The 13,394-nt window shown below is 51.8% G+C and overlaps 1 pseudogene; it reads right to left on the reverse strand.

Annotated features, from left to right (window-relative positions):
* Positions 1-762: 762 nt before the first annotated feature.
* LOC147005728 (large ribosomal subunit protein eL18 pseudogene) lies at positions 763-8,441 on the reverse strand (annotated as a pseudogene).
* Between the last annotated feature and the right edge of the window lie 4,953 nt (positions 8,442-13,394).

Here is a 13,394-nt window from a genome sequence, read left to right on the forward strand (position 1 = left end):
CAGGTGGATTTCTGAGTTCGAAGCCAGCCTGGTCTACAGTGTGAGTTCCAGGACAGCCAGGGCTACACAGAGGAACCCTATCTCAAAAAAACAAAACAAAACAAACAAACAAACAAACAAAAATCCAAAGCTTTTTTATTTTGGTTTTGGGTGTTTGTTTGAGTTTGAATTTGTTTCTTTGGGTTTTTTTTTTTGTTTTGGTTTTTTTTTTTTTTTTTTTTTTTTTTTTTGAGATAGGATTTCTATGTGTAGCCCTGGAACTCACTTTGTAGACCAGGCTGGCCTCGAACTCAGAAATCTGCCTGCCTCTGCCTCCCAAGTGCTGGGATTAAAGGTGTGCACCACCACTGCCCAGCTTGTTTTTATTTTATTTTTTTAAAGATTTATTTATTTATTTTATGTATATGAGTACACTATAGCCGTACAAATAGTTGTGAGCCTTCATGTGGTTGTTGGGAATTGAATTTTAGGACCTCTGCTCGCCCTGGTCGGCCCTGCTCGCTCAGTCCCTGTTTGCTCCAGCCCAAAGATTTATTTATTATCATAAATAGATACACTTATAGCTGTCTTCAGGCACACCAGAAGAGGGCAGATCTCATTATGGATGTGTGTGAGCCACCATGTGGTTGCTGGGATTTGAACTCAGGACCTTCAGAAGAGGAGTCAGTACTCTTACCTGCTGAGCCATCTCGCCAGCTCCGAAGCTCTTTTATTAACAGTAAGATCCAGGGTTAGTTTTTGTAGCTTAGCCTAGCCCTTCAGCTAGCCCTCTGGCATCTCGAACTTCTGGCCCTTGGAACAGACATAGGGTTTGGTGTGGCTGTGTGGGGTTCCTGGGGCCTTGCCACAATGTTGGTACACCCCTCCCCCCTTCTGAGGACCAGACATGAGCACAATGCCTCCACCCTTGGGAGACTCCAGGGCCAACTGGTCAACAGTGAGGATCTTACCCGCAGCCTGAGGGTGTGACTTTGGCCCTGCAGTGCACACACACGTTCAGTTTGGGCACTTCCAGAATCCGAATGCACAACATCTGTGATGGTCCCCACAACCACAGCGGCCAGGAAGCTTCAGCTTTCAGATCATCGGGGACAGGGACAGAGGTGGCCAGTTAGTGTGTCTCATAATCCTTCAGCACAGCCTGACTGGAGGTGGAGTTGGTCCGTCTGGACAAAAACCTGTATGGCTTGACAGCAGCCGCGGGCAGATGTCCTGACTCTTGGGTTCCTTGCCCCAAACCTTCGGTCCTTGTGGTGAATGTCAATACTGATGAAAAAATAAAAAGTAAAAGAGAATGAGGCCAGCAGTGGGGCCCAGCACTCAGGAGGCAGAGGCAGGTGGATCTCTTGAGTTTGAGACAAACCTGTTCTACAGAGTGAGTTCCAGGACAGCCAGGGCTACTCAGAGAAACCATGTTTCAGAGAGAGAGAGAGAGAGAGAGAGAGAGAGAGAGAGAGGAATAGGAGGGGAGGGGAGGGGAAGGGAGGAGAGGGGGAGGGGAGAATGATATGACCAGTCCAGAACACACACACACACCCCACAGACAGAGACAGAGACAGAGAGACACAGAGATAGAGAGACCTAGGAAGGCATACACACAGGTTAAGGAGGGAGGGAAGGAGGGGACCACAGGGGTAAGAGAAATCTCAGGGTTCCCATGACTTTGTCAGGCCCTCAGCTTTCTGTCCTCTGGGAAATGGGGGTGGGGGAGCTCAAACACCGTTCCCGAACTTTGTTGCAAGCCAAAAGAGTCCATTCCAGCAAATGCCCACGTAGCTGGGCCGCAGAGTGACTAAGAGTGGACATGAAGCAAGCCTTCGGCTAATTCTGTGGCTGAAGCCAGCCTGGGTGTGGGCCCTGCCCAGTCCCCCTCTGCCTTGGATCCTCCTGGCCCTTGGTGACGCAGCTGTGGTGGAGTTTGGCAACTCCAGCTGCCCACAGTTATGACAGCTGGGGGTGGGGTAGATGGGCCAGTCCCAGCTTCTGCCAGAGACCCTTTCTGACAGCCTCACCAGTATGAGGCACCCCTCTCTGTGCCTTCTCTGACAGTGGTCGTTTTCAAAGACTAGAAACTCTTGGCCTTGGGCAGGACCCTGCCTGTCACGTTGTTACCAACTATTCTGAGCAGAATAGATGGCACCTGTCCTTTTTTTTTTTTTTTTTTTTTGCTTTTCTGGACAGGAGTTCTCTGTGTATCCCTGGCTGTCCTGGAACTCACTCTATAGACCAGGCTGGCCTCAAACACAGAAATCCACCTGCCTCTGCCTCCCAAGTGCTGGGATTACAGGCATGCACCACTACTGCCTGGCTCGGCTCGGCTCTTCTCTTCCTTTCCTTTCCTTTCTTTTCTTTTCTTTTCTTTTCTTTTCTTTTCTTTTCTTTTCTTTTCTTTTCTTTTTAATAAAAGACAGGGTGTTACTATGTAGCTCAGGCTAACTTTACTCTGTAGCCTAGGTTGGCCTCAAAGTTCTTCTGGCAATTATTCTGCCTCAACCTCTCCAGTTTGGGGATTATGGCCTGAGTCACCAAACCCAGGCCAGTGGACACTTAGTACCAGATAAGGAAATGAGAAACTGAACAAAAGCTGGATGTGGTTCCGTACACCTGTAATCCCAAGATGGAGAGTCACCAGTTCAAGGTCTGGGCTACTTGAGATCCTTTCTAAATAAATAAATCGGAAAGAAAAAAAAGGAACAAAATAATAGTAGTGATTTATACCCCTCCCAAATAACCGCTAAGCTCCTACTGTGTGCTGGGCACTAATCATAGCCCCAGGGGTTCGACAGTGTACAAAGTAGACACTCCCTTTTCTTAGAACGGAGTGGATTTAGCAATGGCCCAGCTGTAGATGGTGAGAGGGGGGCAGGGGTCACCCCACAGGACAGGTGAGCACCAGCTGAGGTACAGAGCTCTGAGGCTGAGTCGGCAGGGAAGGAGACCTTCGCTTGAGCAGGACACTCCTTGTGAAAGCGGAAACCCTCAGGGCTCTGAGCAAGTGCCTGGTCAGGAAGGTCCCTGAGGAAGTGACGTGTGTGCTGCACTGGGAAGGGGGCAGATCTCTAGGCCACTAGAGGAAGAGCTTTCCCAGCAGGGGCAAAGCTGGGGCAGAGGCAGGAAGACAGTCGCCACCCCTGGGAGCCAGTGACCAGTGGGAACGCCCCTTGGCCTTGGGTTTCTCCTCCGCCGGGAGGGAGCAAGGCCTTCCAGGCAGGCATCAGGAAACATCTCCGAAGCTGCTAGGATCCCCCAGGGCCATGCACCTTTCCCCCAGCCGCCAGGGCCCCAGCTGCTCCGCTCGGACCAAATGGCAGGTGCGTGGGAATGCTGTGCCTGTGGTCACCACCTTCTCAAGATCCCCAGTTTCCCCGTGTGGGGAGATAAAGCCAACGTCCCTCTCTCCTGATGGCGGTCAGCTTCTCTGAAGCCCCATTTGCTCTGAGGTGGAAGGGGATGGTGTGGGTGGAGCAGACGCGGCTCTCTCAGGAGGAAACGCTGTTCAGTGTCCCTTACAAAAGGAGGAACTGAGGCCAAGGCGAGGCGGGTTCTGACCCTGGCCCGGTGCTCACGCTGAACTGGGCATTGGGCAGAGCCCTTTGACCCCAGCTGCTGCGCCTGGTTCTCTCGGCAGGCAAGGTAGGAAGCAGCCGCTGGGACCCAAGCTTTCAGTGAGGAAGTAAAATGCAAGCTAAGAGGAAAGGCAAGGCCAAGGCTGGGTCACAGGGGAAATGGGGACAGCCAACTACACTCCAGACCCAGGGACACCAACCTGATGCTGCTGGCTGTGCAGGCAGGATGAGCAACACACACATACACTCACATGCACACACTCACATACTCATACACTCACACATACACACACATACACATAAAACACACTCATACACATACACTCACACCACACACACACACATATACACTCACACACAAACACACTCACTCATACATACACACACACACACACACCACACACATATACACTCACTCATACATACAAACTTACACATATACATACTCACACATACATATATACATACATACATATATGCATACATACAAACTCACATACACATATACATATGGTGGTAGTGGAGTTGGGTTTTGGGGTTTTTTGTTTTGTTTAGTTTTGTTTTGTTTTTTTGAAAGATTTATTTATTTTATGTGTGTGCGTACACTGTTGCTGTCTTCAGACACACCAGAAGAGGGCATCAGATCCTGTTACAGATGGTTGTGAGCCACCATGTGGTTGCTGGGAATTGAACTCAGGACCTCTGGAAGAGCAGACAGTGCTCTTAACTACTGAGTCATCTCTCCAGCCTGTTTTGTTTTGTTTTGTTTTGTTTTGTTTTGTTTTGTTTTGTTTTGAGACAGGGCCCCATGTAGCCTAGGCTAAACTAAAATTCACTATGAAGCTAACTATGATTTTTGAACTGTGTTTTGTTTTGTTTTTGTTTTTCGAGACAGGGTTTCTACTGTGGTATTAGCCATCCTGGAACGATCTTTCTCTCTCTCTCTCTCTCTCTCTCTCTCTCTCTCTCTCTCTCTCTCTCTCTCTCTCTCGACCAGGCTGGCCTTGAACTCAGAGACTTCGCTTGCCCACCACCAGGCTTATTTCGTCCTGCCTCTACATCCTGAGTGCTGGAATCCAGGCATGTGCCACCACACCTGGGTTACCACGTTCCTTTTGGTTGTTGTCAGTTTTGAGACAGGATCTAGCTGTAAATAGCCCAAGCTGGCTTTGAACCCACAGCTCTCATGCTGCAGAATGCTGGGATGCAGAGGTGTGGGCCAATCCCAGCTCAGCTTCTTGTTCTCCTACCTAGATTGCCCAGGGGAGCTGGGGAAAACCTCAATCTCTACCCATCCCAGCAGCCTGGAGTTTGTTCATTCATTCATTCATTCATTCATTCATTCATTCATTCAGTAGAACCCTTAACTGAAATGGCACAATACTAACTTTAAATGTAAATAGATTAACTCAGCAAGACCTGTCTCAAAAAGGAAGAAAGACACTGGGTGTGGTGGCCACACCTATAATCCCAGCACCTGTGAGGCAGAGGCAGGTGGATCCCTGTGAGTTTCAGCCCAGCCTGGTCTACAGGGTAGAGCTCACTTCAGAACCCTTCTATAGCATGCACAAGGCTCTCTGCTTTTGACTCCTGCTCTGCGTGGGCAAACACAGTAAAGCATCCTCTTTTGTTGGGCAAATATTTACGGAGTGCTTCATCTGTTAAAAGACGCTGTTTTAGACTCTAATGAGAGTCAATAAGAATCAGATCTAGTGGGGGCGGAACACGGAGTGGGGGACCAGGGAGAGAGACACGAAGGTGCTGGTGTGGAAGGTGACAGGGTCGAGGGGGGAGGAGCTGGAAGAGGCCACCGCGATTGAGTAACAGCCTGGTGGGGGGAAGGGCGGGAAAAGGTCTGTTAGCTAGGCCACCCTGGAGCATAAACAGGACAGTCACCCTGTAGATGTGTTGGCTCTCCAACAAAGCCAGCTGGGGTGGGCTGGAGATCGGGGGCTTCCTCCAGCTGCCTGGGCCACCCAGGGCACGGTCTATGCTTCCTTCTGGGAAGAACACTGTGTGAGTCACTGGCTCAGGCTCAGGCTCAGGCTCAGGCTCAGGCTCAGCCTCTTCCTTACCAGTTCTTTAAGTCCCAGTCTCGTGCTAGTTTCCTCCCATTTTACAGAAGAGAAAACTGAGGACCAGAGGCATACAGTAAGCTGTATAGGGGCCACACAGTCAGCCAATGGCAGGGCAGAAGTTTAAAGTTCTTGTGTAGGGTATCTTTTGTGTGCCTGCTTAGCATCACATGACCTCTTAGGGGCTGGAGGTGGACCGGCCTCCACTGGCTTCAAGTCCTTATGTCTGTTCCCTTCCATCCTAGGGCCTTAGTTTCTTATCTGGGAAACAGCATGTTTGGTCAGAGTCAGGACCCACTGTTTGGGTAACAGCTCCCTAAAGGCTGTGTGGACAACCCCTCAATTCACCCTCACAATGACTCTGTTTAACAGAGAAGGAAACTGAGGCACAGAGAAGTGGTGTCCATGGCCTTGGGGTCTCATTGGATTGTCGGATGGTAAATCCTCAGACTGGGGAAATCGGAGACAAGGACTCTAGGGTTGGGGTGGGGACAGGGACACCCAGCTGAACTGGGCCTGGGCGGGAGCAAATAGAACCCAGGATGTGGGACCCGGCCCTTGCCTTCTGGATAGAGGCCTGGTTCGTGAGTGGCAGGACCATGAAATCCCTGTGTCTCTCCTCAGGCTTTTGCCTGGGCCCTGCCCAAACAAACAGGAAATGCCAAGTGGTCCCCCACCCCCACCAGGGCCGTGGGAAGACTCTGGAAGAAGGTTTTGAGTCAGATCTCCTGCTCTGGGTCAGCTTCTGCGGGAGACCGGGCCCAGGAGGCTGCCTGACCTCAGGCAGGGCCTGCCCTTCCTGGCCTCTGTCTCCCCACCACTTGTGGAAACACTGGCAAACAAGCTCTGCTACCTCGGGCTGTGTGACCTGGGCAGTGGCTGTGGCCCTCTAAGCCCAGCCTTCTCTTTCATGTTTTCGTTCACTGAGCTGTTTGTGACCTTAGTGAAGAAGGGGAGGGCAAGGCCAGGCTCTGAGAAGACAGTGGTCAGGGGACAGGGGATGCCTGAGTGTTAAAAAGCTGGCTCAGCATGTAAGGGGCTCTGGGTTCACCTCAGCATTCCTCCCCCTCCCCTTCCCCCCTACAGCCCCCTCCCTCCCTCCCCCAGGGCACACACACAAATTCCAGGACCTTTACAAATGGTTTCCAATTCTTCCCTGGGCCACGCTTCTCCATGCCTCAGTTTCCCCTCAGTAAAGGAGGCCAACCTGCAACCGATTTATTCCTGGTATCACTGGCAGTTCAGGGCATGGCTGATACAGGATGGAGGGGGGGTGGCATGGTGGGAAAACACAGACTTGGAGTGGTCTGGGTGCGGGGAGATAGAAAGCTCACCTCCCACACATGATGAATTCAAGGCCAACCTGGGCAGCCTGAGACCCTGTCTCAAAACAAACAACCAGACCTCGTGCCCACAACCAGGGAAACCCCTTAAGGGTTCCAAAAGTGAAGCAGGGCCTGTCCCTAGTCACCAGACACACACAGAGAGACACACATTACCAAACTGTGTAATGGGCTGTGGCCACACTGTACCGAGGGGAATGCAGTACCCAACTCATACCCAGAGGACAGACATCCAGGGCCATGGCTCTGTCACCAGACATCTATTGTCTGGTCCTGGGGACTTTGGTTCCTCTCACAATGGGTGCCTGTGCAGAACCCCAAGGCTCTTCTTTTACCATCCATCACTTACAGTAGAGCCTGGCACATAGTAGGTACTCCATGCCCTGACTCTGCTGAGACCCTAGACTCCGTAGCTTTCCTCCAGTTAGGTTCTGCTCACCCCTGCTCCTTTGGGTGGCAGCACCCACTGCCCTGAGCTCCAGGTCCTGTCCTGCCCGCCACATGTCAGGAGCTGGGGACAGAGCTGAGGACTTGGTTGCACTGGGCCTAGAGCTTTGGGAATTCTGGCTTTGTGGATCAGGTAGGAGCCAGAGGGGGCTCTGAGCAGAGGAGAACTGAGATCTGACTCAGTTTCACCATCCAGTGCACACTGGAGGGCACAGAGGAAGGGCCAGGAGGATGGGGGACGGGGAGTGACTGCGATATCCCAGCTGTCAGGAGGGTACCTGGGAGGTGGCCACTTCCCACTCTCCTGGGGTTTCAGTGCTGGGGACTGAACCTAGGGCCTCAAGCAAGTACCCCACCACCAAATTACAGCCACAGCCACCCCTTTTCCTTCCTTCCTTCCTTCCTTCCTTCCTTCCTTCCTTCCTTCCTTCCTTCCTTCTTTCCTTCCTCCCTCCCTTCTTCCCTCCCTTCTTCCCTCCCTTCTTTCCTCCCTCCCTCCCTCCCTCCCTCCCTCCCTCCCTCCCTCCCTCCCTCCCTCCCTCCCTTCCTTCCTTCCTTTCTCTTTAGGTTTCATTTTATTTTGTCTGCTTTTTCCAGACAGAGTTTCTCTGTATAGCCCTGGCTATTCTGGAACTTGCTCTATAGACCAGGCTGGCCTTGAACTCACAGAGATCCTCCTGCCTCTGCCCTCCTTAGTGCTAGGATTAAAGGTATGCGCCACCACTGCATGGCTTAGGTTTTATTTTGAAATGAGGCCTTCCCCACCCCTCTCCTACTTTCTTTCTTCTTTTGTTTTTGTTGTTATTTTCTGAGACAGAACCTATGTAGCCCCAGGCTGGAACTCACTCTGTAGCCCAGGCTGGCCTTGAACTCAGAGATCCATCTGCCTCTGTCTCTGCCTCCTGGGTGCTGAGATGAATGAAAAGCACTCGCCACCATGGCTGGCCCTCTCCTTCATTTTTGGAGACAAAATCTTGCTAGTCCAACTGACCTGGTACTGTGTAGTCCATGCTGGACTCAAACCTTTGGCAATCCTCCTGCCTCTGCCTCCAGAGTACTGGGAATATACACAGATGCTACCATACCTGACTTACAGGTTCAGCCTCCCCCAGCAGCTGGGATTGCAGGCCTGTGCTCACAGCACAGCCCTCGGCTCTCCCCATCCTGTCTAACTGCAAAGAAGAGGGGCCCCAAGTTCTGGTGAGACGCCCCAGGGTTCCCAGAATCCCCAAGCTGAGGCTCAGACACACCAGAGTTAGGCCTGGAGGGATGAGAAAAAAGGTCTTCCCATCAGTCCTGCCTGTTGTGGGTACCACACCCCTAAGCCTCACGGGGAGGACACAGCCTTTCCATGTAGTGAGGGCCCAGTCAGTGCTGTTCCCAACAATTAATGAACTGTAATTATAAATCATACTGAGAAAAATTCTACAGCCTGAGGCCTCTAAAGAGGGACGATGGCTCCCCCATCTTCCAGCTGAGGACAAGGGTGTGGGGGAGGGGTGCCACGGACTGAGGTCACAAGGTAATGGGACTGTGTTCTGTTTCAGAAACAGGCTGTTCAGGAGCAGGTATCCAGATTTGTAAGATGAGTCGGGAAACAGAGGCCCGGGGACCTGCCCTTACACATATAGAGCCCCCTGACAGAAAAAGGCTTTCCTGGGTCCCCCTTGCATCCCCCCACAAGCCGGGGGCTCTGGGCCCCTGCAGGAAGCGGCCTGGCTGGGACAGGCCCACTGCTTTGATCAGCTTTATGAGACTTGGCTGTTTATGGAGAGCCCGGCCCCCACCCTGCCACCCGGGGCTGTGTCCTGTCAGTGCCACTCAGAGATATTAGCTGTCCCCGGAGAGTCTGCTGCTGGGCCTCAGCCCCATTTCCTCTGGCTTGGCCCTTGGCCTTGGCTCCTGGGAACAGAGCAGCCCCTCAGGCTGGAATGGGGGTGGGTCCTGAAACTGAGAGTTTAAGACCACTTCTGTCTTGGCTGGCCCTTGTTGCCTAGGCTGGCCCTGACCTGGGACCACCTCCATTGTCCCCCTCCCCTTGGTAAACGGTGCTCTATTCTCCTCCCGGAGCAGAGTAGCCCTCCCCACCCCATCTGATGACCATCAATCTGGCTCACTCTTTCTCTTCACCCCCAGGCTGGAAGGCTCGAAGGATTTTTGTCTGTCCTGCCCGTGGACCTCCCTCCTTCCTCAGTGCAGAGACCTCATCCCCCAGTACCGGCCCCAGCTCCTAGCTGACACACAGTAGATACTAAACAAATGCTTCTTGAGTGAAAGATAAAGATCTTAGTCTGGGTGTGATAGAACAAGCCTGTGATCCCAGCACTTAGGAGGCCGAGGCAGGAGAATCAGAAGTTCAAGATGCTCTCAGAACATCATGGGTTCCAGGCCAGCCTAGAGGGGCTGCGTGAGACACTGTTTCATCCCTCCCTCCAGAGAGAGAGGGGAGTGGAGATCAAGTCTTCCCTGGAGACAGACCTGTAGGAAGCCAAAAGCTTGATCATACCCCCACCCCCACCCCCACCCCCACCCCCCAGCAGCATCCCTGTGTCAGGAAAACCCACCGGGTGTGGCCTCTGCTCATGCACTAGGCCTACCTGCAGCTCCCTCATGGATGAGGGAACAGGAGACGGAGGTGACTGGTTGTTCAGGGGCCAGACTTCCCTAGGCCCTGCCCCGAGTCCCACTCTCCACCTGCAGCCCAACACCCCCCCCCCTTACATCTGTGATGGCTACGGTGGGGGGGGTGCAGGGGGGGCAGGTGTCTGACCAGCTGGGCCGGTTCTGGGGCTCACACATGAGGGCACTTTCCTAGGGGTGATGCTGGAAGATGCTTGTATCCACCTGCTGGGCACCTGCCCTGCATCTGCCCCGCCTCCCCTCCCCCCAGCTGAGACCATCAGGCCCCGTGGTCTCCTCCCAAGGTACTGCCCACAAACCCTCCACACCCACAAGGCACAATGGCTGGTTGTTCTCAGAGACACTCACACCCTCATCTCCTCCTTGAAGTGTTTTCTGTGACCTGGGGCAGGTGTAGTGATGGCTTGGGGAGGACACACAGGTGGGAGAGGCCTACCTGCTCCCCGAGAATCCCGCCAGCCCCAGCTCCCTATCAGCCAGCTGTCTAGAACCCTTCAATTCTGGGAGTTCGTGTATGTGAGTGTGTGTGTGTGTGTGTAAGAGAGTGTGTATGTGTATATGTAAGTGTGTATGTGTGTGTGTGCACAGTGAATCTCTGATTTTGGCAGTGGAAATTCAGAAACAGAGATCAGGGCACCTGCCCAAGTTCACACAGCAAGCAGAATTTGAACTCAATGTCTTTCCAGCTCCTCCACCTTGTGTCCCCGTAGGGAGTTGATGTCACTTTAGCGGTTTTTCTGGAAGCCTGCTGTATACTGGCATTTAGCCAGGTCCAAGTGCATTAGATAGGAAGGGGTTTGTGGAGCCTTGTGCAAGGTGTGGGGAGAAGGCATGGCTAAGGTCTGTCTGATGTTACAACCGGGGACACAGAATCTACCAGCAAAGTAACAGTGATGTCACCTCTGGTGTACCTCAGATGAGGCCAGGCCATGGAGGGCAGGGAGGGCACAGGGGTAGGTGGTCTACTGTGAGGAATAAGTTCCAAGCTGAGAGAGATGAACAGGCAGGAAAGGAGAAAGGGAGGCTGAGGGGCGGCTTCTGCAGGTGAGCCTCTGTGTCCCCCATCTGCATGAGGGAGGAGGGGGGAAGGGAGGGGAGGGACCCACAGGCCAATCTGATGGAGGCATTTTACCAATTGAGGTTCTTCTTAAAGAAGATTCTGGCTTGTTTCAAGCTGATTTTAGATAGATAGATAGATAGCCAGTACAATAGTTAGGCTAGATCTGTCTTAGGTCTTAGATGTGCCTCTAGACACCACACAATGCCTAGCTCCATCTTGGGTCTCTGCATGTGGGTGACCTCTAGGCTTCCCATCTCTCGGGATGCCTGGTACTCAGAAGGTGTGGCAGGGGTCCTCTGGCTGGCCTCAGTAGACCACGTCAGAGGTCCAGGCATGAGCATCAACCCTGGAGCTTGCCCAGGAAGCCTGAAGGATTCTAGGGTGATGGCTGCTTTGGGACCCTGAAGGGTAGATGGAGGGCCAGGGGCATCACCTTGGAAGCTTCATCCTCAAGTTGGCTCCTGTCCACTCAGATCTGGGAGAATTCAGTGTCCCAGGATCCAAACCCCATCCCATGGATGAGAACTTGGAGGTTGAGAGAAAGCCCAGGATCACACCGCTAGAAAGACCAGAACTGGACACAATTCAGTCACCTTAAATCTCACTGTCCCCAAACAACCATTAGGATGGATACCGTAGTTGTCCTGCAGTGTACCCATTGCACAGATGAGTAAGCTGGGGCTTGGAGAGAAGCAACTTCTCAGGGTGTTTGTAATTTATACAAATATTCGCTGATCACCTACTATGCCAGGTGAAAATAGACACGGAGGCAAAACCAAGTTAGACAGCTTATGTGGACTCCGCCCCCAGTCCATGGAACAGCTGTTATTCCTGATGACACAGGGTGAGAGAGGCAGGAAAATCAGAAGTTCAAGGCTGGTAACTTTGTGGGACTCTGTCTCAAAATAAAAAAGTAAGAACGGGAGGGCCGGGGCATAGCTTAGTGCTAAAGTGCTCAGTCTCTGAGCTTGGTCAGTGGTGATGCATGACTCTAATCTCAGCACTTGGGAGACAGAAGCAGGGGCAGGGGCAGAGGCAGGTGAACATCTGAGTTCAGAGGCAGGGGCAGGGGCAAGGGCAGGGGCAGGCAAACATCTGAGTTCAAGTCCAGCCTGGTCTTCAGACAGAATTCCAGGACATCTCACAATTTAATTAATTAGTAAATCAATTAAACAAGGGCTAGGGAGATGGCTTGGTGGCTCGAGTGTCTACATGGCAAGCATGCGGATCAGAGTTCAAACCCCCAGCACCTACTTAAGGAGGGCATGCTGGCCCAACCTGTAACCCCAGGACTCAGGGGGCTGGCACAGACAAGGATTCCCATAGCAGGCTGGCCAGGTAACTAGGCAAAGGTGAACTCTGGGTTCAGCTGGAGAGAAGCCTGCTTCAAAATATAAGTGGAAGTGACCGAGGAAGAGACCTAGTGTCAACCTCTGGCCTCCACACACATGCACACACACATGCACACACAAGTACATACATGTACACCACACATGGAAAAACTAAAGTGAAATTAAAAGGGAAAGTTTTACAAATAAGCTTGTGTTCAAGTCCTGGTTACCACTTGGTAGCTGTGTGGCCTTGGGCAAATTCCTAAACCTCTCTGTGTGAAGTTTCTTTGTTACATAAAGTGACTTTCCCTCATGAGGGGATGAGCAGGTAGTATCTTATGCTTTTTTTTTTTTAAATTAACATTTTAAGATTATTCTTTTTTGACAGGACAAGGAGTCTTTTTTTTTTAATTAATTAATTTATTTATTTATTATATGTAAGTACACTGTAGCTGTCCTCAGACACTCCAGAAGAGGGACTCAGATCTCGTTACGGATGGTTGTGAGCCACCATGTGGTTGCTGGGATTTGAACTCCAGACCTTCGGAAGAGCAGTCGGGTGCTCTTACCCACTGAGCCATCTCACCAGCCCAGGACAAGGAGTCTTACTTTACAGCCCAGGCTGATCTAGAACTCAAAGCTCAGAATCACACACTTGAACCATCACCCTGGCTTATTTTACAAATCCATTTAATTAATTAATTAATTAATTAATTACTTTTTGAGACAGAGTCTCTCTATGTAGTGCTGGCTATCCTGAAGCTGGATCTTGTTACATAGACCAAGCTGATTTTGAATTAACAGAAAAATCTTCCTGCCTCTGCCTCCCAAGTGTTGGGCTTAAAGGCACGAGCCCCACTGTGCCCGGCTATTTTGCAAGTTTGATGGTGCGTCTACAGTATCCCAGGCTGAGCCTTGGGAACTGGGTGCAC

This window comes from Mus caroli, unplaced genomic scaffold, assembly GCF_978045245.1.
Source record: "Mus caroli unplaced genomic scaffold, Mus_caroli_1 scaffold_2, whole genome shotgun sequence".
Taxonomy (NCBI): domain Eukaryota; kingdom Metazoa; phylum Chordata; class Mammalia; order Rodentia; family Muridae; genus Mus; species Mus caroli.